The following is a 24,292-nucleotide window of genomic DNA, read 5'->3' as shown; positions in this document are numbered from 1 at the left end:
ACCTGTACCATCCTCCTTGGCATGGGGTTTTACCACCTGGTCTGAATGCCAGTGCTTCGAAAGGGCTGCTGCAGTTCCCTTGGGCATGAGAAAAACCCCACAACCTACCTCTTCATCAATTTTGTTTCTCTTCCATTAAAAGAACAGTTTGAGGTGGCAGGATGGCATGGAGGGGTGAAAAAGATTATCGTGCCATAAGCCCTCTGAACTCTTGTGTTGAACAGCTCTGTGACCCTGTCCTGGGGCAGCCCAGCCTGGAGTGAAGGTGTTCTGCCCTCCAGAATCACCTCTTGGACACTCTTGCCCACTAAGTTTCCTCTGCCTGAACAGGGAAAAAGCAGCTCTAATTCACAAAGGCAGAAACTGGAGTCAGTTTTTTGCACACCCGACTGATGTTTCCAAGTGTTGCCACCAGAGGATGTACCAAGCACATTTTTTGCTGTATCAACACATAAACACACAAACAGATTAAAATAGCTAGATTTACCAGCAGAGGTAGCATAACTTCTGTATCAACACGGGAAATATCAGTGTAAACAACAGTTCTTGAAAAAGAGAATGGAGAGAGAGAGGTAAGGAAGTTATGCACTGTATTTTCTGATGCATTTATCCCAGCTCTGTAATATCTAACATATTAAATGATAAATGCATTTCTGATTTCTCTAATGCATTGCTAATAGTGGGAATGTCTAACCTAGGCCACTTCCAGTATTTAAAGCAGTTTCTATCAAAGACAGCAGCCATTTTGATGTTTGAATATTTTTCATTGCTGTAATTCATCTTCTAGATCTGGGGTAGTTGGCAATTTAGACACCAGGCAGAATAGAGTGTTCAAAGAGACAATGGCTACTGGAGTGAGGCATGACTCAAAAGCTGTTTGAAAAATGGTTGCTATAAAAAAGAATGGTAGATAATGAGACAGCATTTAAAACTGGTGTTTTAGGGAAACATCTGTAATCTTCTCAAAGACAGTTGTCAAAGATTTCTTAGTGGTTACACTCTGTGTCAACAAGAAAGTATATAATTTTAACTGAAAAAAAAGAAGTTGATCTCACCCTGGCATTATCCCCCTTACTACAGGCACTGAATACTTCTAGGAAGCCACAGGTATACTTCAAAATGTATGTTCTAAAAGTGTATAATGTTGTGAAACATTCAAGAATACTCATTCTGCATTAATTATTTTCAGACTTCATTAATGGTCTGACTCTGACAATTCAGTGTCTGGTTAAGTGGAAAAACATCCCATTTGGTGGAAGAGAACCAAGCCTTGACAAATGTATTTTAAAATTATTTGTCATCACACTCTGTAATAAAGATAACTCTTTGCAGGAGTTTTATCTTTCATGGATAAACTGAGTTATATAGTCATGGTCCCATCCCGGAACCAACTCATTTATGTCTCTGTGTTTGTTTAGGCACCAAGTCTCATCTAATAACTCAGGAGTTATTAACTTTCTAAAACAACCTGTTTACTCAGTACATGACCCCTCGGTATTATGATAAACAAACATGAAAACAGATGGATTAAGGAAAGATTCACTGGTCTCTGTTGAAGTCTTCTGAGAAGAATTATTCTGGATACACAGTAAATTGCAGTTATTGTTTATTTGAATGGGCTTGTCAGTATAAAAAATAGCAGAATAATTTCCCTTCAGTTACAGTGTTTGCAACATCTGCAATTGCTGTAGTAGAGAGCAGTGGATGAACAGATTCATCTTCCATATTGTAAATACAATCATCTTCTTTCAGCTGTCAGTGTACTATGGTTCATTTTTTAACCAATCATACACTTTTTCAGTTATTGTTACTATCACTATCCACTTAATCCTGTCCATTTGAACTCCCCTTGCAAGAGCTGGGAAGCTTGAATGTTGCAGTAAATTTGTTTATTGATCATCCAATTATAAGATAAGACAACTTTTTACTTACTTTACTTCTTCCTAATGGCAAACAAGAAAATTCTGAGGACTTTTTCATACTCTTGTATTCTCATGGCCAGTGTTAAGTATCTGTCCATGACTGCTGCAGCCCCTGGCAGACCTGTAAGACATCAAATGCCTGATCACTTTTTCTGAAAGTGGAAGGTCATTCCTCCCCCATCTCTGTGAAAGCATAAAGAGAGGAAAATGTTAGCCTTTGGCAGCCCAAGTGGCGCTCGCACTTTGGCCCATGCAGTATGCAAGCCACCATCTAAAGCTTCTCACAGTACTTTCTCTGAAATCCCTTAGCTCTAAACAGTTAGGATATAACATTCCTACTCTTAACTGTCTTTGAATTTTCTGTTTCCTCTATTTCAATAGCAGAAAAGGAAATCAAACACATCATAGAAATCTTATACACACCTGAGCAAACAAAACCCAATCAACATCTGAGGCATAGAGGAGGAGAACAGTTCAAATATTAGTATATTTTTGGTTGGAGCCTGACTGACTGACTCCTCAGAAGCCCATTCACTCACAGATTCCAGCATGCTCGTGTAGGGGGGAAGGCATCCTCTGGATACAGGAACCTCTGAACCCAGCTGTACCCCAAGCAAGTCATTGCAGCTGGAGACACTAGATAAATAGACATCAGAGGCTCCACAGGGCAGACCGGGGAAGAAGTTGCTTCTGAGAGTCCTATCTATGAAGAGCCTGGAGATACAGGCACACCTGGTCTAGTCAAGCCTTTCCTTGTGATGAAGTCATTGCTGCTTGCTGCTACCACTGATGCAGCTGTGCAGTCCCACACCTATGGAGTCTGAGCCTCAAAGAAGCACAGCCTCCAGAGCAGCCTTCAAGCAGGGCTCAGGATTCCTGCAGCCCCCTCCTCTCTCCTGCTGAACTGTCCCTACACCCAAAAGAGGATCCAATTCCCTGTCCTCAGGGGCACCTGGCACATGCACTCTTTTGCCCTTTTGTTTTTAGCACGGTGTCTGCCACAAGGTGTTGTCACTTGTGCAACTGAGTAGACAACCCCCCAAGATGCAACAGGTAGGACAATGCCTGAGAAACTCCATCACTCAGTGAATAGTGCCAGACAGAGCTGGTTAGAGCAGCCTTTCATTCTGGCAACACTCTTAGCTCTGGTGTTTGCACACATGCCCCCAAAACTGAATTTTTCTCACGACTGTAATGTCAGAAATTTCAAAAGAATTTTTTATTTGCTTGTTGTGGGAGATTTCAGCTGTACTTCATATGGTCTTCTCCTCTTTAGTGGACAAATCTGGAGCCAATTTCTGATGTGTAACTTTATCCAAAATCCCACTGTAGTCTCTAGAAGTTCTGAGACTTCTCAGATGGGGGGCTGACAGGAAGCTGCCTGGTTACATGAGTTTTAACACATCTTTCAGCTAACTCTGAGACCCAAATGCAACATCTGCTAGAACAAGCAAGGACATCATGTGGATTTATGATATTTGCTTGAGGATTCTGGAGCCATAAACCAGTGAATGGACTACAATGAGATAAATACAGTATTTCTCTTCTGTCAAAGACAATTCTGTTCCAATACTTTTCAATGCATTATTTAATTGAAAGCAGTTCCCATTTTGCTCAACCTAGCAATTTGAAAGTTTAAAAGATAAGCTACATTTCTTTGTTTGACTATACTGTCAAATGCATTTGAAAATAAAATGCTCAATCGCGATAATGTTAAGACTGCTCTTTATGTTTGTGGGTTTAAAATGTTAAACCTAATAATACTCCCTTTTTGAAACTGGGCCAATGCTACTTCACTTGAAGTCAATGGGAATTTTGCCAATGACTTAAATGAAAGCAAATTTGGGGCCTATATATCAGCTTCAGGCTTTAGGACTCCATGGGAGCCCAGTACTTCCACTTTCTGAAAATTAAATATTTCCAACTCTACTGATCTCTCTGACTGCAATTTGCTGCCACATCTCCAAAAATGCATTAAAATGAACACTGACAAAGATGGAAATATTTTATTATACTGCTGCCAGATTCGAAAGTTTTAAAGCAACAACTTACCCTTCCTTTTTTTTTTTCCTTCCCCCCCCCCCCCCCCCCCCCAAAACATTTGCATTTCTCAAAGATATGAGACACAGTGCCAATCCTGCAGGCAAATACACACAGGAGAATTGTGAAGCACAGGTACTGTCTGTATGTCTTCAACAAGCCTGTGCACAGCCTGGGAGCCCACCTACACACAGTGACTGAATAGCTATAGATGCTATAGAGACTCCAAAGATTTTTGAAGACCATTGTCTTTTAAAAGATTAATAAAAATATTGATGCATTTTTCTCGTACTCATCTGTCTTGTTTTGTCATAATGGCTCAAAAAGGAAGGGTAAGAAAAGTTTAAATCTTTTGTGGCGAATTCTAACCAAATTGATTAAATAAGCTCTTTTTCAGTTATTATGAAATGTTAATAAACTCAGCAGGCAGATGAAAGATGGGCCAGGTAAGTTTAACCTGATATAGAGAATGAATAGTCCTTTCAGTACTAAGTCTTTAGAATGAACACTTGATATATCTCAAAGAAAATAATTTCTGCATTTGGACCAGTACTCTATGGACCCCAAGTTATTGCAACCAGTGTTTTAATTATGGCCTGAGAATGCAAGTAATCATGAGGGAAAGCAAGAAAGAGGCAGGACCAAACTCACTACCCTACTTACATATCAAATTTGAGATGTCAGTCTCCCCATACAGCAAATTAATCTCCTGGTTTTGGAGAGGCTTCCTTCCTCTCCTCATTTGGTGATCAGATAGCTCAGAGGTGAGCACTGCAGCTCAGATACAAAACAGGTGGCTCAGTGACATAGAGTCACTATACCTGCTTGCCTGATTTCCTGGAACCAGCATACCTTCCAGACTCAAGCTGAGGGTTTGTCTGCAGAGGAGGTCCGAAAAACTGTGAATACCCTTCTGAAATCATAGAATCACAGAATGGCTTGGTTGGAAGGGACCTTTAATGTTTCACTAGGCCAACACATAAATATCATAAAAATATCATACTTTACCCACAATTTCTTTTTTGTACAGCATTTCAGCACAGAGCAATACTAAAAGTCATGTTCTGATTGCTGTGACATACCAGAAGTCATGGTCTGTCTTGCTCTGCACAGCAGTTTTTGAGGAACTAGTCTATCTCTTGAAAAAAATCCCAGTATTTTACAAGTGACCAAATAGCTCTGCATGCTTTGCAGGCAAACACACAGAATTCATCCTCTCCTTCCCTCTACTGATATCACAGTAAGTGGGGCCTGATTTAGAGACTCTGAGTATCTACAAGATCCAACAGACTTTGAACACTTTTGAACAGCAATGCTTCCGGAAAACCAACACATCTGCATAAGTTTTTTCCACAGCAGGATGTTCATTTGCAAGTTCAACTTGAAGCATATTAAAAGTGTGTTATTATGTCTTTCTATGAATTATATGTACGCAGTAATCATTCCCTCCTACTCCGGATGGTTAATGACAGATTCGTTCTATTTGTCTGAGAAAGATGGAGTTTGGGGTACAATGTAGTGGTTAAATTATTGCCAAGTCACCATAAAGACATTACTCCATCTAATGTGCACAATCACACATTCAGTCAACTGATGATACAAGCCAAGCAGAACTAATCAAAACATTGAAGGTGGATGCTTGCTGCCAGCATCTCTCCTGCATTTACCAGACAAGCTATTTACAAACCTAGAATGTGAGCTACTTAACTGTGAGCGAATTGAGTTTTGAAAGTAAAATGTAGCTAAAATTAAATAAAAATATTCACTTAGAAGAGCTGGAGAGTTGCAGGCTGGCTACAGATTAGATTTTCAGTAGACATATCATTCACCAGTGATGATATCTTCACTTCTAGGCTTTCACTGACCTTCTAAAACCACATATCCATTGTTTCATGGAAATGGATGTTATCACTAGATTTCCCAAAATCTTAGGAAACAGTGGAAAATAAGCTCCTGAGATCATCTTCGCACCTCCTCAAAGGGATCAGCTGTCCTAAATCTTTCCTAAGGGAAGTTTATGCAGCCTGCTATCATTTGTCTAATCCTGTAGCCCAAGACCCTGTGAGCTGATGCAGATGTCTTCTGCTGATTCCTCCAAGCTGGCACTGGGGGTCATGCCATTAGGTGATCTAGTAGTTAAAGTGTACAAACATAAATGTTTTGTTCAATGTGTTAAATCATGACCAGAAAAAAAAAGTTAAAGGAAATCAATTAGTGAAACTCACCGAATTAGATGGAGGATTATCAGGCTTAGCTAGATCTATTGACCTATTTACTTTTAGTGACAATCTGTTGCCCTTTCATTTTGAGCAGCAATCTGCTGTTCTCTTGGTTTGTTGCCACCAGGTGCCAACCAGACTGCTTGATCACTTCTACCTCCTCAGCAGGGGCAGAAATAGTCCATGGACTGAGATAAGGAGAGGGACATCACTCCCCATTTACTGTCTTGGGCAAAACATACTTGACTTTGCAAAATGATTTGATTTATTAACAACTAAAACCAGAGCTGGATAAAACCAAAACTAAACCCACTTTTCACCTGTGCCACCCTTCTTCACCTACCATCTTCCCAGTCTCAACTTCACACACAATACTGCTGCCTCTTTCTGCCCTTAAGTGGCACTGGAGGGTTGAGAATGGGGGTTGCCATCAGTTCAAAAATCATTTTCTTCTTTGCTGCTCCTTCTTTCTCATACTCTTCCCCTCCTCCAGCATGGGGGCCCTTCCATGAGCTATAGTCTAATCACCAACAGGATACACTCTTCCACCAGCTTCTCCAATATGCATCCATCCTATGGGCTGCTGTCCTTCAAGAACTGCTCCAGAGTGAGTCCTTCCTACTGGGTAGGATCTTTCGGTAATGGACTGCTCTAGTGTGTCATGTCCTGAAAATAGGGTATGAATAAAGTAGTGCAAGATATAATGTGATTACTTGTAGCGGATTCAGTTCGTTAACCGGGCAGAAACACAATTAGAATGTAGTGGTTTGGTTCAAAATATCCATTACTTACTTATTTTCCTTCTGTGAGATAAGAATTAGGAGAAAGCAAAGCAGGCACAAAACTTAAAAGACTATAAAGAAGTTTATTAACAGACCTAAAAGAAAGAAAAAAAGTCAGACAAAACCTTTAGAACACTTCTCCTCCCCCCACCTTTCTCCCTTCTCCCACTGACAATGTAAAAAGACAACCCTTGAGATGTCCAGTCAGTTTACCACTTCTATAATAACCCTTTTTTCAGTTCACTTAGGGAGAGGAGTCTCTCTTGCTCATGCTATGGAGACATCTCCACAAGAAACAGTTATCTCTTGGCTTCAATATCACAGCAAGACAGCCGCCCGGGTTGGTTCTCTGCTCCCATGTGAGAGTCTCTTCCCCTAACTTACTTTTCCCACAACTGCTTTCGAGGGTCCAATCTTGACCTACTGGGGTACCATTTTAAAGATGAGCTGTTCAGAAGCAAAGGTTCTCTTCACTCATCTCTGGGAGCATCTTCATCTCTAAGAATAGAGGCCCTCCTCCTCCCCTGGGAGTAAGGGTCCTCATCACTTTCATCTCTAGGAACAGAGGTCTTCTCCTTCCCTGGGAGCAAGGGTCCTCATCAAATTACAGCTACAGTCATTTGCTTATTTCAGCACAAGTACTTTTGCTCACAATTACAGTTATTTGCTTATTTCAGCACAGATACTTCTCCTCACAATTGCAGTTTGAATTCTTCACCCCCCCCATGCTTTCATGAAATTACAATGGGTACTCTGATGTATCATAGTCCATCACCACCATAGTTTTACAACAGAATTTCAGCTTCTAAGCTTGAAGCATCTCCTCTTTCTCCTCCCTCAGGGTTTCAGCTCTTCTTTCTTTACTGACTTTGGTGTCTCTGTGGTGTTTTCTTCACTTGCCTCCACCTTTCCTCTTCCTCTGACTCAGGAGAGGATTGATGTCTGCGGCTTCATCTGTTCTGGAGGAAACTTACAGCACTAAAGGTTTACTCTCACCCGGCCCCACAGCTGGAATTCGCTTATCGCTGTTGGTCACATCATCTTTGCCGGGCAGGGGGCAGCAGCCCCGGATGAGCCCCGACTGCACCAGAGGCTGCCCGCAGGGAGCAGGGGCTGCCCGCAGGGAGCAGGGGCTGCCCGCACGGAGCAGGGGCTGCCCGCACGGAGCAGGGGCTGCCCGCACGGAGCAGGAGCTGCCCGCACGGAGCAGGGGCTGCCCGCACGGAGCAGGGGCTGCCCGCACGGAGCAGGAGCTGCCCGCAGGGAGCCGGGGCTGCCCGCACGGAGCAGGAGCTGCCCGCACGGAGCAGGGGCTGCCCGCACGGAGCAGGGGCTGCCTTCACGGAGCAGGGGCTGCCCGCAGGGAGCAGGGGCTGCCCGCACGGAGCAGGGGCTGCCCGCACGGAGCAGGAGCTGCCCGCAGGGAGCAGGGCCGTGGGGGGCCGCAGGTGGAACAGGGCCGTGCCTCGGCCCGGCCCCGCTGGGCCGCCTGCAGGGCCCCCCACTACCTGTTCGAAAGCCAGAAGACAAGAGAGCTTTCCCGGGCTCTGTTCGTTCTTAAATGTGGATCACAGAGGCATGTCAAGCTTCTTAAGTGGCTTAAAAAGTTGCCAAAGTATTCAAACTAGCCAATTGATTGGTTCTGTCAGGTCATAGAGGAAGCTGTAAGCACCTCTTTGCAAGAGAATCACTTCTGTGGCTGAAGGCCCCTTTACTAAAAACCCAAACTATATTAAACCATGACATTACTAGAAGACCTGGATGCTAAAATATCCATGAAAATATCAAAGTTGTAATACTCATAAAAATATGGACATTCTCTATACCAAATTCATTCAGTATCCTAAAATATGAACAGCAGAAAAGATTTTTTTTTATTGTGTGTGTGTACATCATGCACATTAAAAACACTGTTTTAAAATTGAGTATTATGTGCTTATGTGATTAATTTTAGTGAATGGACTCAGAACCACTACCTAGTAGACTTAATTTCAGCATTTTCTAATTTATGAGTGTTTGAAATGGAATTTAATATTCTGTTGTCTTGTTTTTTTATCCAGAAATATCTATTTCTAGTAACAGCCAATATTTAAGTATGCCTGTACTGCTAAGAGTCAGGAAAAGAGATTTATCTATTTGAAAAAAAAGTCAAGAAAAATGGCTGTGGAATGGATATACAGCAATATTCCAATATCACCACATAGGTAGGCTTCATAAAGCTGCTAACAATTTGTGTATAAATCTTGACATTTGGTGTCATTATTTGTTTGTTTTTTATTTATATTCCTCATCAGGCTTATAGATGTTCTCTATTGTGTACTTTCATCAGCTATCTTTCTTCCTAACCTGTAAAAGCTCATTTTGATTCTTCTAGACAAAGCATCTTCATCTGATATAAGCCTTCTCTTATCAGTAATTCTGTTTCCTTCTGTGAAAGGTCTGATGATCTGGCTGCCTGGTAGCTACCACGATTATCTGACACACACTATGTCTGTACTGCTACTTCATTGCTTCCCACCATTAAACTGGAGGAGAAAGTGATGTCAGGAGACAAGAGGATGAGAGAATTATTTTGCATTAATAAGGCCCACGGCCATGACTGACTGATAAGGAACTAACTGGTGATTGTGAAAGTACAGCTTCACTCTCTTGATGGATGGAAAAGAGGAGGTATGGCTAAAAGTCATCACAGGAACTGCAGTGGGTCTTAATCAGGCATATCAGTACCTGATAAGTGAATGGCTTAGTGAAATGCTGAGTGAGGAATCTAAGCCGTCGACATGTGCCTTGTGAATTTCACTGCATGGTGACAAGCAGTTCAGAAAGACCAGCACTGAAGATCCTGTTTATCTCTTCAGTTAGAATGTTGCTGTCTCCTTAAACAGAGACTAAGCTGAAAATAATAAGAACTACATTTTAAACAAAAATGTATAAGCCAAACATTGGCCACATGAGAGGAAGACGTGCAGGATCCTACAGATTTCTGATAGGCAAGAGAAGACTTCTTGGATAACTGCTGCAAGGACAGACACGTACCCTTTTTGTTTCACACATAGAGCAAGATTAACTTTATATAAGAACAGGAAGCTGCTTGATGATAAAATACTAGTGTTGGTTTGGTTTTTTTTCCTTCATATTACAACCAGAAATAAGCTTCACAAAATAGAAATTTTGACCACACTGGCTTGTGATCATGACTGGGGGTATAGCATTCACACAGTCTGTACCTAAACTGGGAACACCAGGACTCTTTTCAGGCTCGTGGGCAAGTGTGCGAGCCTAGACTGTGTCCTAAATTCAACCAACTCAGCAAAGAAAGCGCACACAGACTGCCAACAACCAACGCTCTGGTTAGGGCCCCACGCTAGAGACACACATGCATGTGTGCCCTTCTAACTTCTTCCAGATACAACCACTGTTGTGAATCCACCAATACTCATGCTTTTACTCAGATTTAAAAGTTAAGTAATTTTGGCTGCATGAATGAGCCAAAAATTTCTTCTGGTGGTATGTCACCTTTCTGTAGCTTAAACTTGTAACAAGAGTTTAAAACAATATGATACTTTCTCATCTATTCCCCTGCAGACTTACCTTTACATATACCATCTACTCAATTAATTTATGTTTCTTTAGAGATAGTACTAGGTATTGCATTACTTAAAAAATGTCCTATAGTGAATACTAAACTGGTAATTTGGACAGTCTCTGCTGAGAGTCTGGGTGAAAGCAGACCAGTTTTCACCAGGAAAGAACAGGAAGTCATCAGTAAGTATTTACCTAGGAATAATATCTAGAATGTAGAAGTTTTTAAGTGAGAAAAGCAAAGAAGGAATCCAAAATACATTGTCACAATAAATCTAGCATTCTCATCTGTTCCTGGTTTAGCATTTTCACTTGACAGATTAACAGAGATGTGTAGCATATGGATTGCTGTTCAATGAATTATTGCATGTGGTATTCAGGCCTAAACTACACAACTCTTTTTAAATGATCTACAATGGAAAATTGTAAGTAAATTTTTCCTACTTGGATCAATTCTAGTATTAGTGCTGGGAAAATCAATTTAAGAATCAGCTAAACCCCAAAGTTCCTTGAAATTCATGACTATATGGCTAATTTTATTAATTTAAATATTCTATTTTCTCATTTCTGGTGTTCCTGTTTACAGATCACACCAAACCAAAAAAACTAATAAACAAACACCCCCCCTTCCCCCCAAAAAAGTTGCAGAAACCATCCCCCAGTCCCTCCAGTCCTTCAAGAAAGACTTTTCACATACTGTTTATGGCTAAACTGCAATGAAATGTATTTCAATTAGACACAGATGCATACTGACAACACTATGATGACAGTTCAATTACCATAATACATTCAACACAGAATGCACTTGTGAATTTGTGACATGTTTTTATGTTAAATGACCCTACTGAGAAGTTCCATAATTTTTAGCAATGCTTACCCAAGGCCCTGAATAGCTTTTACTAGTGGTTTTAGACACAGTGAGTAAAATCCAGGCCTTGTGAAATAAATGTAACTTTTACTATATAGGTAGTGGGTCCAATCTCTGCATATTCAACTTACTGGATGTCTGCTGAGAATACAATACAGAAGACAGGAAACAGTCCAGGAGGTGCCTGGAGTGAGTGGAAGAAAACTTTCTGACACAGCTGTTGAGGCAGCCAACTAGGAAAGGTGCTCACTGGACCCACTTTTTGTGAATGGAGAAGGACTGTTAGGTGATGTGATTGTTGGAGGACATCAGCTGCACAGTGATCATGAAATTATGGAGTTTTTGCTTCTTGGAGAAGTAAGGAGAGGGGTCAGCAGAACTGTCACCTTGGACTTCCAGAGTTTAGACTGTTTAGGAGACTGATTAGGAGAGTTCTTGGGAGGCAGTCATGAAGGGCAAAGAAGTCTAGGAAAGCTGGACATTTTCCAAGAAGGAAATCCTAAAGGTGAAGGAGCCCGCTGTCCCCATGTGCCAAAAGACAAGATGGCAGGGAAGAAGAAATCCTGGCTGAACAGATTTGCCTAGAATTCAGAGTAAAAAGGAGAGTTTATGATATTTGGAAGCAGGGGCAGACAACTCAGGTTGTGAAGTTATGCAGGGAGTATACTAGAAGGTCCAAAGCCCAGCTAGAATTAATGTGTATAGTGCTGCAAAAGAAAAATGTTTCTATAAATACATCCACAACAAAAGATGGGTTAAGGAGAATTTCCATTCTTTTTTGGTTGTGGGGGGAAATATCATGACAAAGAATAAGGAAAAGGCTGAGATACTTAATGGTTTCTTTGCCTCAGTCTTTAATAATACCAGCAATAAGACCTGTTAATATGACCAGTTTTTTGCTGGTTGCCCAGCCCCCTGAGCTGGAAGACAGGGATGGGGAGCAGAATAAGGCCCTCATAATCCAAGGGGAAGTGGTCAGTGACCTGCTGCAACATTTGACACCCACAAGTCTGCATCAGAATGGATGGGATTCATCCAAGGATACTGAAGGAGCTGGTGGAAACTACAGGCCTGTCGGCCTGACCTCATTGCTTGAGAAGGTCAGGAAAGGTGGAACAGACCATCTTGAGGGCCATCCCACAGCATGTGCAGAGCAACAAGGGGATCAGACCCAGAAAACAAGGTTTGGGAAAGTCAGGTCCTATTTTTGACCAACCTTCTATGACAGTGTGACCCATCTAGTGGATGAGGGAAAGAATGGATGTTGTCTACCTGGACTTTTGTAAAGCTTTTGGCACTGCCTCCCATAGCATTTTACTGGAGAAACTGGCTGCCCATGGCTTGGATGGGTGTTACCTCTGCTAGGTAAAAATCTGGCTGGATGGTAAAAATCAGGCCCAGAGAGTGGTGGTGAACGAGTTGAATCCAGCTGGGAACTAATCACAAGTGGTGCTCCCTAGGGCTCAGTACTGGGGCCAGTCCTGTTTAATGTCTTTACTAATGACCTGGACAAGGGGATTGAGTGTACCCTCAGTCAGCTTGCAGGCAACACCAACTTGGGTGGGAGTGCTGATCTGCTGGAGTGCAGGAAGGCTCTGCAGATGGATCTGGACAGGCTGGATAGATGGGCCAAGTGTATGAGGTTCAGCAAGGCCAAGTGCTACAGTCTGGGGGCAGAGTGGCTGGAAAGCTGCCCAGTGGAAAAGGACCTGGGGGTGCTCATCAACAGCTGGCTGAACATGAGCCAGTGTGTGCCCAGGGGACCAAGAAGGTCACTGGCATCCTGGCCTGTACCAGAAATAGAGGACTGAGGTGCTGAAGCCGTGTTCAGTTTTGGTCTCCTCAAAAAAGACACTGAGGTGCTGGAGCGTGTCCACTTGATGATCTGGAAGGATTTTTCCAACCTATATAATTCTATGATTCTATATTCTCATTCTCTTTCCCCAACAGACCATAAAGAGAGACATTAAGAGTTCATGGGATTGTCAAGGAATGTTCCTGACACAATCCAGAGAGTCTTTCACACTGGATTACCAGTGCCGTGGTCTTGTGAACTGTATCATACTCTCTTTAATGACTAAGAGAAAAGATTAAGTTAAATCTTTATTTGAACTCTCAGGGGAGTCTTGTCTTTCGGCATTACCCTTTCATTTTACGAATTTCTGAATTTCATTTCACTATGTTTATTTTAAACTCAAAACTAATAAAAACTATTGAGTGGATAGTCAGAGCTGTGTTACAAGAATTTTTCAAGCAAAGTCCATATTTAAAATGAAGTATCTGTAATTCAGTTAAAGAGAATGAATTTAACGGTTTTGAAAAAAAATCATTTTTGATATAAATCATGACCCTGAAGGCAATTACTGTCATCAGATGTACTTGCAACAGATGTGGTTTTATACCTAAAATCTGCAAATAAAATAATCTAATAGTAATAATAATAATAATAGGAATAATAGCTGTGAAAAATAAAAACTGTCCCATGTACACCAGTGGGGTTTTTGACCCCAAAAAATGAGAATGAAAATGGTATTATATTGTTACATACTGTGTTTTAAAACCTGTTTAAATATCAGGGCAGAACTTAGGGTGTATGTTGCTGGACCACATAATTTTTTACATGATACTTTCATATTAGCTTATTTTGAGACAGGGTCTATAAAACTTCATTCATGTGCAGCATCTGTCTATTGAGAAAATGCATGTAGACTGCTTTTACAAAGCCTTAGATAAGTTAATATCTCTATCCAAGTTAAGGTGAGTCTGTTACATGAATGAGAATTGTGTAAATAGTAAGAAAACATGTATTGTTAAGTTCACATTCTACTAATTCTGGAGTTTTACTAATTTGGTACTTTCTCATGAACATTTAAGTTTAGCATCTGCTTCTTAAGCATAATACCTTTCTGAAAAAATTGCTTTTTGGAGTATACAACAATAACAAAAAGAATTAAGTCAACACTGGTTGTTTGAAATACTCCTTGAAGTGCAGTACCACATACCAATATTGCGTTCACCTATTGTATCTGAAGTGTGCTGCAAACTTTGGAAATCACACTGCCTCAACCATACAAAGCATTTACTCTTTCTTCCTGCAAAACAAATAACTCAAGTCGTTTCTTTAATCATGTGTTTCTTTCTTAAGGAAGGGAAATTTGGTATTTTTCTTACTACTGCTGATACTTGCCATCTATAAAAACAACGTTGCCTGGCTTTAAACAAATTCTCTTCACAGGCTTCATTGCTCTCCTCTGGATAGACATGTTGCCCATTTCTGACAACAACAGATGCAGTGCTTTCAGACTCTACAGAAAGTAATGGTGCCTGACATTTCTAGGGTGAAAGTCTCTCTATGGTTTTAGTGCTAATGGAAACAGACTTTTATTCTTCTTGAAAATCCAAAGCCAGAATGTAAATGGCTATGTAGTAAACAGAACAGATTTTTTTAATCCCAGAAAATAAAGTAACACTCTTATTGTAAAGTTATGGAAGTTTTGAAACAACCCAACGCTTTCTATCCAGAGCTTGTTTTCTTTAGTACCTATTAGATAACATGTATACTGAACAACTACCAATATTTATACTTTATACATAAGGGAATTTGACAACAGTTTAAATGACATCAGCAGCAAGTATTTACAAATGAGAACAAACCTCAGCCAGATTGGCTATAGTGATTCACAAAACCATTTTGAGTTAGGATGGTGTGTTCAGATGGCTTACACGCAATGAAAATCTCAGTTACTTTGAATTAGTCCTATAGCAGTTCTGAAGCAGATTGTATACTTAGCAAAAGAGACTTGATAATAATATTTTACTTCTTTTTTTAGGAGCTAAGTATCCAGAGTAAAGAATTCTCTGTGGTACAAAACAGGAAGACAAATTTTAAAATATTTTAGAGGATAGTTTGAAGGGCAGGGAGTTTTCATAATGTGGGGTTCCCTAACAAAGGTAAATGTACAGGCTTAGCATCTGGGTGATATTTCTTGAATAATAAGTACTGAACAACGATCCCTGGATATAATCTAATTCCTGTAATAACGTAGATTCAGTGTATAGAATAGCTTCTTCTGAGTTCTTGCTTCAGGCCTGAAAATCTGTGATATTCTGTGTTTGGCTACCATCATGTTTACATCAGACTGAAAGAGGTTGCTGAAAGAGTACTGTTACTTATGGTGCTAAAACCTTAACACCCCAGCACATGTATCCATTCTGATGTAATGCACGTGCAACTGAACATGTTGGGATTCACCCGCACATGATGTTAACTGAGTACTTCACTCTTTGTCAGACAGTGGCCTAAGTCCTTGAAAGTCATCCATGGTCAAAATCTCAAGCCAACCATAAAGTCTCAAGTTTGCAGAGGTACTAGGTTTTTCACGATGCACTCAGCATTATATCACTGAGGTTTTGCCCGTTGTTGTCCAGCTTTGTTGTATTGGCTTCTGGAAAAAAGTAGTTCTGCAGAGGCCAATTCTCAGGCACAAGAAACTTTTAATGTTACAAAGAAATCAGGCCAATTTCAAGAAGCTTTTCAAATAAAATATTTTAGGTTCCTTAGTTCAGTGAAATATTTTAATCTGGGCAAAGCAACCTGAAACAATTCTCAATGGGGTTGGAAGACATAAAATCTAATTGAAACAGCCCCCTGAAACATATTAATTTACAAAAACTGCAGGATCCATCAGAAAATTGTTCTGATGGAAAAAAATCTGTGTGGGTCCCTTTGAGACTTTACTTCAGGTAATATACAAGATATTTCCTTCCAGCTTTTGGCCTCTTAAGAAGCCACATATTGATGTCTTAAATCAGAATGCCACTGGTATCAGGGCAATAGTTTGGTACCATCAGCAACTGTTCAGAGACATAGTTACACAGTCATTAAAGAGGCAGGTGATGATTTCTCTTTAGTTGGGCTCTTCTGGAAGTTGCAAAACCACATGAGTTCATTAGGTATTCTTCATTTGAAAGCTAGGAGTCAAACACCTTTTTTTCTTTTTTTTCTTTCACTTCAGTTAGCTCTGGTTGTGTTTCATTTAGCCTGTTTCCTCCTGGCCTCTATGGGAACAAGAGTCTCCTATGATTTCCTCAAAACATTGGGTCCATGATCATCTAATTCTCCTTGGCCTGCGGAATAGCTCTTTTAAAATCTGTGTCTTTTAATGCTGTGCCTGATACTGTTTGGAGTCATTTCAGAAGACCAAAGTCCACCTGTCCAGATATAGAAAAGAATTGCCCTAGCTAATAAACCAGATGCTGAGCCTCTCTCCTGCCTTTATGTCTCCCACTCAGTCAACTGCAGAAATAAATTTTTTCTGGTAACCTTGATTATATCAACAAAGTAAAGAGTTAATCTCAACTAGGTAACTTATACAGATATTTACACACACAGAGTATACAGCAGAAGAAGAGCAGGAAAGTTACACACATAGAAAGTCATCAAACTTCTGAACACTGTCATTAATGCAGGTTTTTGTCACCCACAGAAGTTTTGGTTTTGATCTGGGCATTTCAGGTCTCAGTCTTTTTTAGCCTTCTCAGATTCCATGCAACAGTTTATTGGTTTCCACTGATTTGGAAAGTTTACATTTGAGAGTTTTACACTGTACTTTTTTTTGTTTTGTTTTTGGTGTCTGTGTTTTTAAAAATTTTTATAATGTTCTGAAAAAATTTCACCAAGAAATTTCAAACTTCAGTTTTCTGGTGTCAGCTGAGTACAGAACTCTTCAAAGTTAGCAACCATCAGCTGAGCATAGTTACTTCAGAGCTCACCAGGAACAGTGACTCAGAAGGTGTCAAGTTCTTGCTACAAAATGAACACTCAAAACTGAATTAAAGGTTAAAACTAGACAAGAACTTACCAGAATAAATGGGATATATATATATTAACACATACTTATTCCAAAATGGTCACATCGCTTTTGTTCAACCTGGATCAATGGAAGTCATAACATCAATCCAAACAAATTTTGTCAAATTTTCTCTAAAATGAGACAATATTTTCTTTTGAATGAAATTACATTAAGTGGTCTCAGAGTCATGCAAGTACTAAATATTCAGTACATTTCAGTATTTTCAGGGGAAGAGAAAGACAATCAGGGTCTTTACTCTGGCAAAGCCCTGAAAAATATAATGACTAGGAGTTAAAATAACTTAAGTAAAAGTAGAAATACAGCATTACTTTTTAACAATAAGGCAATTTATGATATAGATTACCAAGAGAAATATGAAAATTTTTAAGGAAGATTTTGTTCCTTTCCAAGCAAGATTTAGTATCGACTTCTGGAAGAACCTCACTCAAGCACAGGAATGCAGAAAGCATCCTGTGCTTGATTTGGGAGCAAAACCAGGAGTATCTAGTGCCATCTGAGATGCTGTAGGAGATGTGGTCTGGTTTCCAGATGCTGTGCAAGTACAGGTCTGTCTTTAGAGCAGTGTCACAGCTGCTTCTCCTGGATGTGTGTCTCGTAGCCTGTTGCATCTGAAGTGGCACTAGGTGTTTACGTGTGAGCAACTTGTACAAGAGGAAATGGAGATGATCTGCTAATAGCTGGCCTTCTTGCATTATTTCTCACCATTTTCAAACAGAAATGAAACCAGATTGCCTTTCATTTTTCTGTTCTGTAGTATCAAACTTGTGAATCCATGAAGAGAATCCAGTAACCTTATTCCTGGAAATTTGCAACAAGGTGTGTGAACTTGCTTTCTCTGAAACATTCTTAGTGGGTTTATTCTGTGCTTCCTCATAGCAAAGGTAAATTTAAAAAGAATATGCATTGTTAAATTGTTTGAGTTTAGACTTCATTTTTGTGTTCCATGACAGTTCAAAAATCCTTAACTAACTAACTATCTAATGACATAACTGATTAAAGATCAAGCAATGAGCACATTATTTTCCTGTTGCATTTCTTACCTGGATTTTTTATTCATTTCTGAGTAAAGCTATTCATCCAGGAGAGCTCTATGAAAATGTAAGTGTAAATGCTACACAATGTGAGCCAGGGATAAGGAGAGAAGCAGTGGATTCAAGGCTTTTGGGCTATAATGTACTGCTTTCTAGATAATGGTCTCTCTTGGTGTTATAAAGAAAAGCAAACATATCATTAAGAAAGAGCTCCATAAAAACTGCCTGTCAAATATCTTAAGCTTCATTAGTTTAGATTAATGACTTACTTGATCTACATGACAATAGGTGAAGCAAATCTTTGTTTATTTATTGACAATTCCATGTAACTGTGACATGCATAAACAGGCTTCCTCCTGATTAGTTCCATGTTTTAAAGTAACTTTGTGTTATAAAACTTGTTAACTACAGTATCATTTTATTGAACTCTGCTCCGTGAATGATGTGATCTACATTGAAAGGCGTCAATATTGCAGCCATTCCTGGCAGGCATTGGAGCATTATGTACACAGATTGGAGTAGATATCTCATTGTACAAATCCACAGACCCAGAAAATGTCCAGTTATTGAGACTGCACTGAAAGGACAATGTTTTATTCATAGGATCTGTGATGCAAGGTCAGAGAATGAAACCTGAACTAAGTGTAAGGTTCAGATTAGTTTCATGGTTTTGCAGAAGACCTCCCTGAAAGCTGGGTCTCTGAAAGCACCAGTCCTTTCCAAAAGACCCATGGCAAGCATTTGTAGCACACAGTATAGCATTCATATGAATAAGTTGTTGGGGAGTGATTTCCAGTGTGAAGCTCCTGTAAAGCTCTGCAAGAGGGAGGCAGAGAGAGTGTGAGTGAAAGTAAGTTATGCAAGCCTTTTGTAAGAGAAAAACTTTTCCAGAAGATGCTTGTGGAGTAATGGTATGAGAATGTTGAATTTTGTAATGTGTTTTTGTTTGCATGACATAATTAATATTTTCTTTCATTTACAGTTTGGAGGCCGTAACCCCATAGTACCATCGACACCCTGTGGTTCTCCCTTATCCATGCTCCTGAAAGCACATAGCTGAAAGTGAGTTTCTTTAGCAGTAGCTATTTTAGGCAGAACAGGTGATGTTGTCTCTTATTATGCCACTTTCATGCTTTCAATTATAAAGATCTGTTTTCACTGACTGTAAATTTTCCAACTCTTTTGGGCTGATATTTTATAGATTCAATGTTGACTTCAGGTTGCAACTTAGGAAAAGCCAACCAACACATTTCAAATGAGTTGACATAAGGATCAAGGTCAAGGCAAAGAAGAGGTCAAAGGAGGGAGGAATGGGAAAGAAAAGACTGCCCAATTTGCACGTGGCTGGGTGAACACAAGTGTCCTGAGTCTCACTACTGTTCTGCTGCTGGTAAAAATGGCAAAGTAATGGCAAACTGTTATCTCAGAGTTCCACAGCGGACCTGCAAGAACAACTTTGCTGCTATCTGCTCCCTGCTAAAATCTCCAAAGTTTTTCTCCACCTCTGTTGCTTGTTGCCACAGGAAAGATTCTCCTCTATTCTCTTCTTTTAAAAACGCTCAAGAGGTCACATGTGAAAACAAGCATGAGAAAAGCTAATAGGGTAAAAATATTAGAACAATTTTTTCTCTAAATTGTGAAGGAAATGTCTTCAATAAAATATGTGGGTTCAACAGTTAATCAAATTATGAAAGGAGCATTCACTAAGGTGATGCTATTGGAGAAAAATACACTCCAAATTAATTCCTTGTGTCAACATTTATTGCGAAAGAGGCCAGAGAGATTCCTACTCCACAGCTACACTTTACCAGAGCATAAGCCCACAGGGCTGCTTCCATCAGGAATTCCTAAGCAACTGAAATAAACAACTAATAAATTATTATCTGTGAATAATAGTCTGTCATTTAAATGACTTGAGTTACCTGAAGAATGGAAAGTGGCAAATATGACACCAAAATTTTAAGATTTTCTAGATTAACTCAGACAATTCCAAACCAATAAATTATATTTATGTAAGAGCAAATCTGTAGGAATATTCCATTTCACAGAATGAGTAATGAAAGAGAAAAACATGATATACTAGGAAAAAGCCAACCTAGCCTTTGCAAGGAGAAGTCATGACTCATATATCAGTCATCTACAGAGGAGCCACTGAGCATATGGTTCAGGTGAAAGTATAAGAAACAGATGGTAGGAGTGGGTAGCTGGTTTTCAGAAAGAAAGGAGCTCAAACATATTCTACATGTGAAAAATGTGCCATTTGACATATTCATAAATGGATATTCCTTGAATGATAAGGAGACAAAAATCTGAAAATGATCCAGAATTATTTGGGATAATCTAAAGCTGATTGTGAGAAGTTGTCAAGGAACTCAAACTTACAAGTAGATTATAAACAGTTAGATGAAATGATATGTTAAGAAGTGGAATGTGAAGTCTAGGAAAAGAAATAACCTACAAGTATTAGTATAGGATGGCCATCAGTTTAATTACTACCATTCTGGAAAGAGATTCTGTAGCTGTAAACTGTTCTTCAAAACAACAGCTTAGCATTCAGCAGTGTCTATAAATATAACTAGAATCTGAAGAATAATTAGGAAAATATTTAGGAGCATAACAGAATACATAATTATGTCCCAGTGTATATTAATCATCTATTAATATTTCAAGATTACATTATTCTAAATTTAAGGACTCCGGGGTCCTATGAATGCCCAAGCAAAAGAAAAAGGTATAACAGAATTATCAAGGATCCAGACGAAGACAACAAAAATAAGCAGAGATGTGGATTGTCTTTTGCATAGCTAGAAAGCAAATAAAAATAAAAAGAATTTGGAAAAATAGGTTACAGCACAAGTGAGACTTGTGGAATGGAGATGATCAATAACAAACAACTGACAGTGCAAGTAGTAACACCAAATGAAATTGTCAGAGTGGACTTTGAAAGACACAAAAGGTATACTTTTCATGCAAAAAGGTATGGTTCTTAAAACAAGTTTAGAAGGGGACCTGAGAAATTCAGGCAGGCTAGATCGACTGCTGGCCACCGCTCATGATGAGCTGTAACCTCCAGAATAAGTCAGCCATTTCTTGCTGGAGGCTGGCTCACTCTACTCATTGCTCAAAGGAGATGTGAGTCTGGGCTCACGCCTTCTACCTACATTTACATTCAACAGTCAGACATGAGAAAACTGGAAAATTAAGGTTCTCTGTGCAACTTTTATTAAAAATTCCTTTTCCAATAAGTATTGTGACATAAATATTTATTACTATTTATTATTATGGTTTTGCTCTTTTCATCTCCTGCAATGTTCTCCCTTTCCTTGTATAAGTCCAGGAACAGTTTGGGAACAGAGCAATGCTGCATATGAAGGCGGCCCTGGCGGAATATATTTTCACCAGTTGTAGTTGTCTGGTGACTGCCATGGGGAACTGCAAGAAAATAACAGATCAAATGAAGTCAAAACCCCTTGAATACAGCCTGGAGAACCCTCTCCTACTGTATCTTAGCTTGTGTGCCAAGGATGTCTTGCAGGCAGACATCCACAAACCTCCTGCCTTTGAACTGCATAGCATCAGCATTGTAATTGTAGCCAAATTATGAGTGTTAGCTGGTAGCATGTTTTCCATACTCTGCTCCCTCCTTGGGATCTCAGACTCCTTTCTTAAAGAAGGACTTAACCCCAGTCAGTTTGATGGAATTCAGGATCACAACCAAGAGGACATACAGCCATAAAACATCAGAAAGTCACATCAAATTGGAGTTTTTACAGCTCATCCCTAATTTTTACTACAGTACCAGGGAATCTGATTAAGGAAAGTATTAGGAACTTGCAATTTCAGCTAAAGGCAGTAAGATTACATAGGCTGTTATGTGGTGTTTAGTGCTGTGGGACGTCTGATCTTTCTGTGTCTCAAATTCTGCTGGCTAATCACTGGAAACATTTGTTTTCACATATGTGTTAACCACTCTGGCTCTTGCATAATAGTCATGCCACTCTTCAGCTCCTAAAGTGTGCCATTTGACATATTCATAAATGGATATTGGAAATAATTAATTAATATGTATATGTCACTCAGTTGTGGATATAATGAGTGTGACTGAAAAGAAAAATGTGTTCTTCTGTCTTTAAATCTACATTTTAGCAACAAAGATGGCCTGATGTTGTAGAATAAAAGGGAAAAACAAACCCAGAATATTGACTACATTTTTCTTAAGACCGTTTTGCATGTTGAATGAAGTAGGTAGTATGTAAGGAATTATTTTGTATTTGAAGACAATAATAAAGGACAATAATAAAAATATGTGCACAAAACCATACAATGGCAATCCTAATTTTGACATTTCCTAGCTACTGAGAGCTTTCATTGAAAGCCTGCTTTTTGAATGTGTGATTTGTGTGTAATAAAACCCATGAGCTTTATATCAGCACTGATTGTTAGAAATTTTTTATATATATCCACCCGACACTTTCAGTGTAACATTTTTATATAAATTGAAAATAAATGTATTCTAAGGCAATTTTAGCAACATTCACATTTTATGGTTTAGCCTGTCCAGAGTAGTGCTAGATTTCTGCATAATAATGTCATCACATTCAGAGGAAATAGAGAGTTCAATGGTGGATGGGTTATTGCAGATCAGTGAAAACTGAAAGATTGGTTTTCCCCTTCATATAAGAGCTATATTTAGCAGAGTGTGACCATGCCATCACACCATACAGAAAAAGTGATAAAAGCAAGGCTGTACAACCAGACTACTTTTCTTGAAAATAATTCACTTTCTATTATACCAAAGTGGTGAGAATAATGTTGTCTTGGAATTTTTAATATTTCTAGGCTATATTTCCATTGCTGGTGTCATGGGCAGCAGGAGCATATACTCTGTTTCAACAGGCAGAGTCTGAATAATGTTATTTGTAATTTAAAAAAAAAGACGGGTACTAAAACAATCAGAATAGCCCAGAGTAGATCTACAAAATCTGCTTATAATTCACCATTCTCCACAAGAAATTGGTTTTCTTCTATGACATCATAGAGGATTCTATATTTCAAGAAGAAGAGATTAGGACAGCTCCAGCTCCAAGATGTGATGAGAAGAATGGTCATCTGCTGCTTTTACTGCTTTCATATGTTGTTGGTCAACACTTCTTCAGTTTTTTAGGCAGCATAAAAAAAATAAAGTCCATATTCTTCTATCCTTCAGATGGCAGTCCTAGAGGAAAGTGGTTTATCCCTGTACGAGACTGTTAATTAGCTTGATGGAGCAACGAACGTGAATTTTTATGTATTATGTATATTTTTCCCCTTAAATTAATAGCAGCAATCTATTCTTCCTTTCTCTAGTCATCTTTTATGTGGTAGCTAGTTACTTTGTATCACAAACATCTGGAATATAAATGTTCAGAGCATGAAACATTACTTTCATCCTCTACCCATGCTGAAGATCATACAATCAGGTTAATGTTAACATAATACTCTGTATGTAGTGTCAGGGAAGCAATCAGAAGGAACTGCTTTCAGGTCAGGAACAGATATGTGCAATTTTCCTTGAACTTGTGTATGGTGAAGGGCTTCAGCTGTGCAGGCTGTGCACAGAGGTTTGGTCCTTGTATTCTTGCCTCTTCTGAATTGCACTGAGTACTGCCCAAATCTGATGTGCTGTGCTGTTTGCCTGTTAGCTGTCCTCTGAGGAGACATCTAAACCAAGTCCCTTCACTGAGCTGTTGGTATTGTTTTCAGCAGGTACCAGCACCAGTAGGAAGGCACAGAGCTTCCTACATGGCAGGCGAGCAGCATCTCTAGCCTTTTCTAGCTCCAGAAGCTACAAATTTGCTGATCTCAGAAGCAGTAAGGTTTATATCCCTTTCTAACTTAAAACAAATCCTGTTTAACTGAATTTAAAGCACACTTACTGCCAGTATAAATGCATGATCCTTTTCAAATCCTACTAAATCACTGGTCTCAGTGATTTC

General features: G+C 39.4%; 1 long non-coding RNA gene across 1 annotated transcript; it reads left to right on the top strand.

The window, feature by feature from the left end:
- The first annotated feature begins 488 nt into the window (after positions 1–488).
- Positions 489–22,746, top strand: LOC104690363. The gene is made up of 4 exons (XR_751966.4): positions 489–572; positions 18,041–18,102; positions 19,300–19,379; positions 19,519–22,746. It is a non-coding gene; the product is annotated as an uncharacterized LOC104690363 (long non-coding RNA).
- Positions 22,747–24,292: the final 1,546 nt, after the last annotated feature.

The sequence above is a fragment of the Corvus cornix genome, chromosome 2 (genome assembly GCF_000738735.6).
Source record: "Corvus cornix cornix isolate S_Up_H32 chromosome 2, ASM73873v5, whole genome shotgun sequence".
NCBI lineage: Eukaryota > Metazoa > Chordata > Aves > Passeriformes > Corvidae > Corvus > Corvus cornix.
This window is presented reverse-complemented; position numbering and strand designations above follow the sequence as displayed.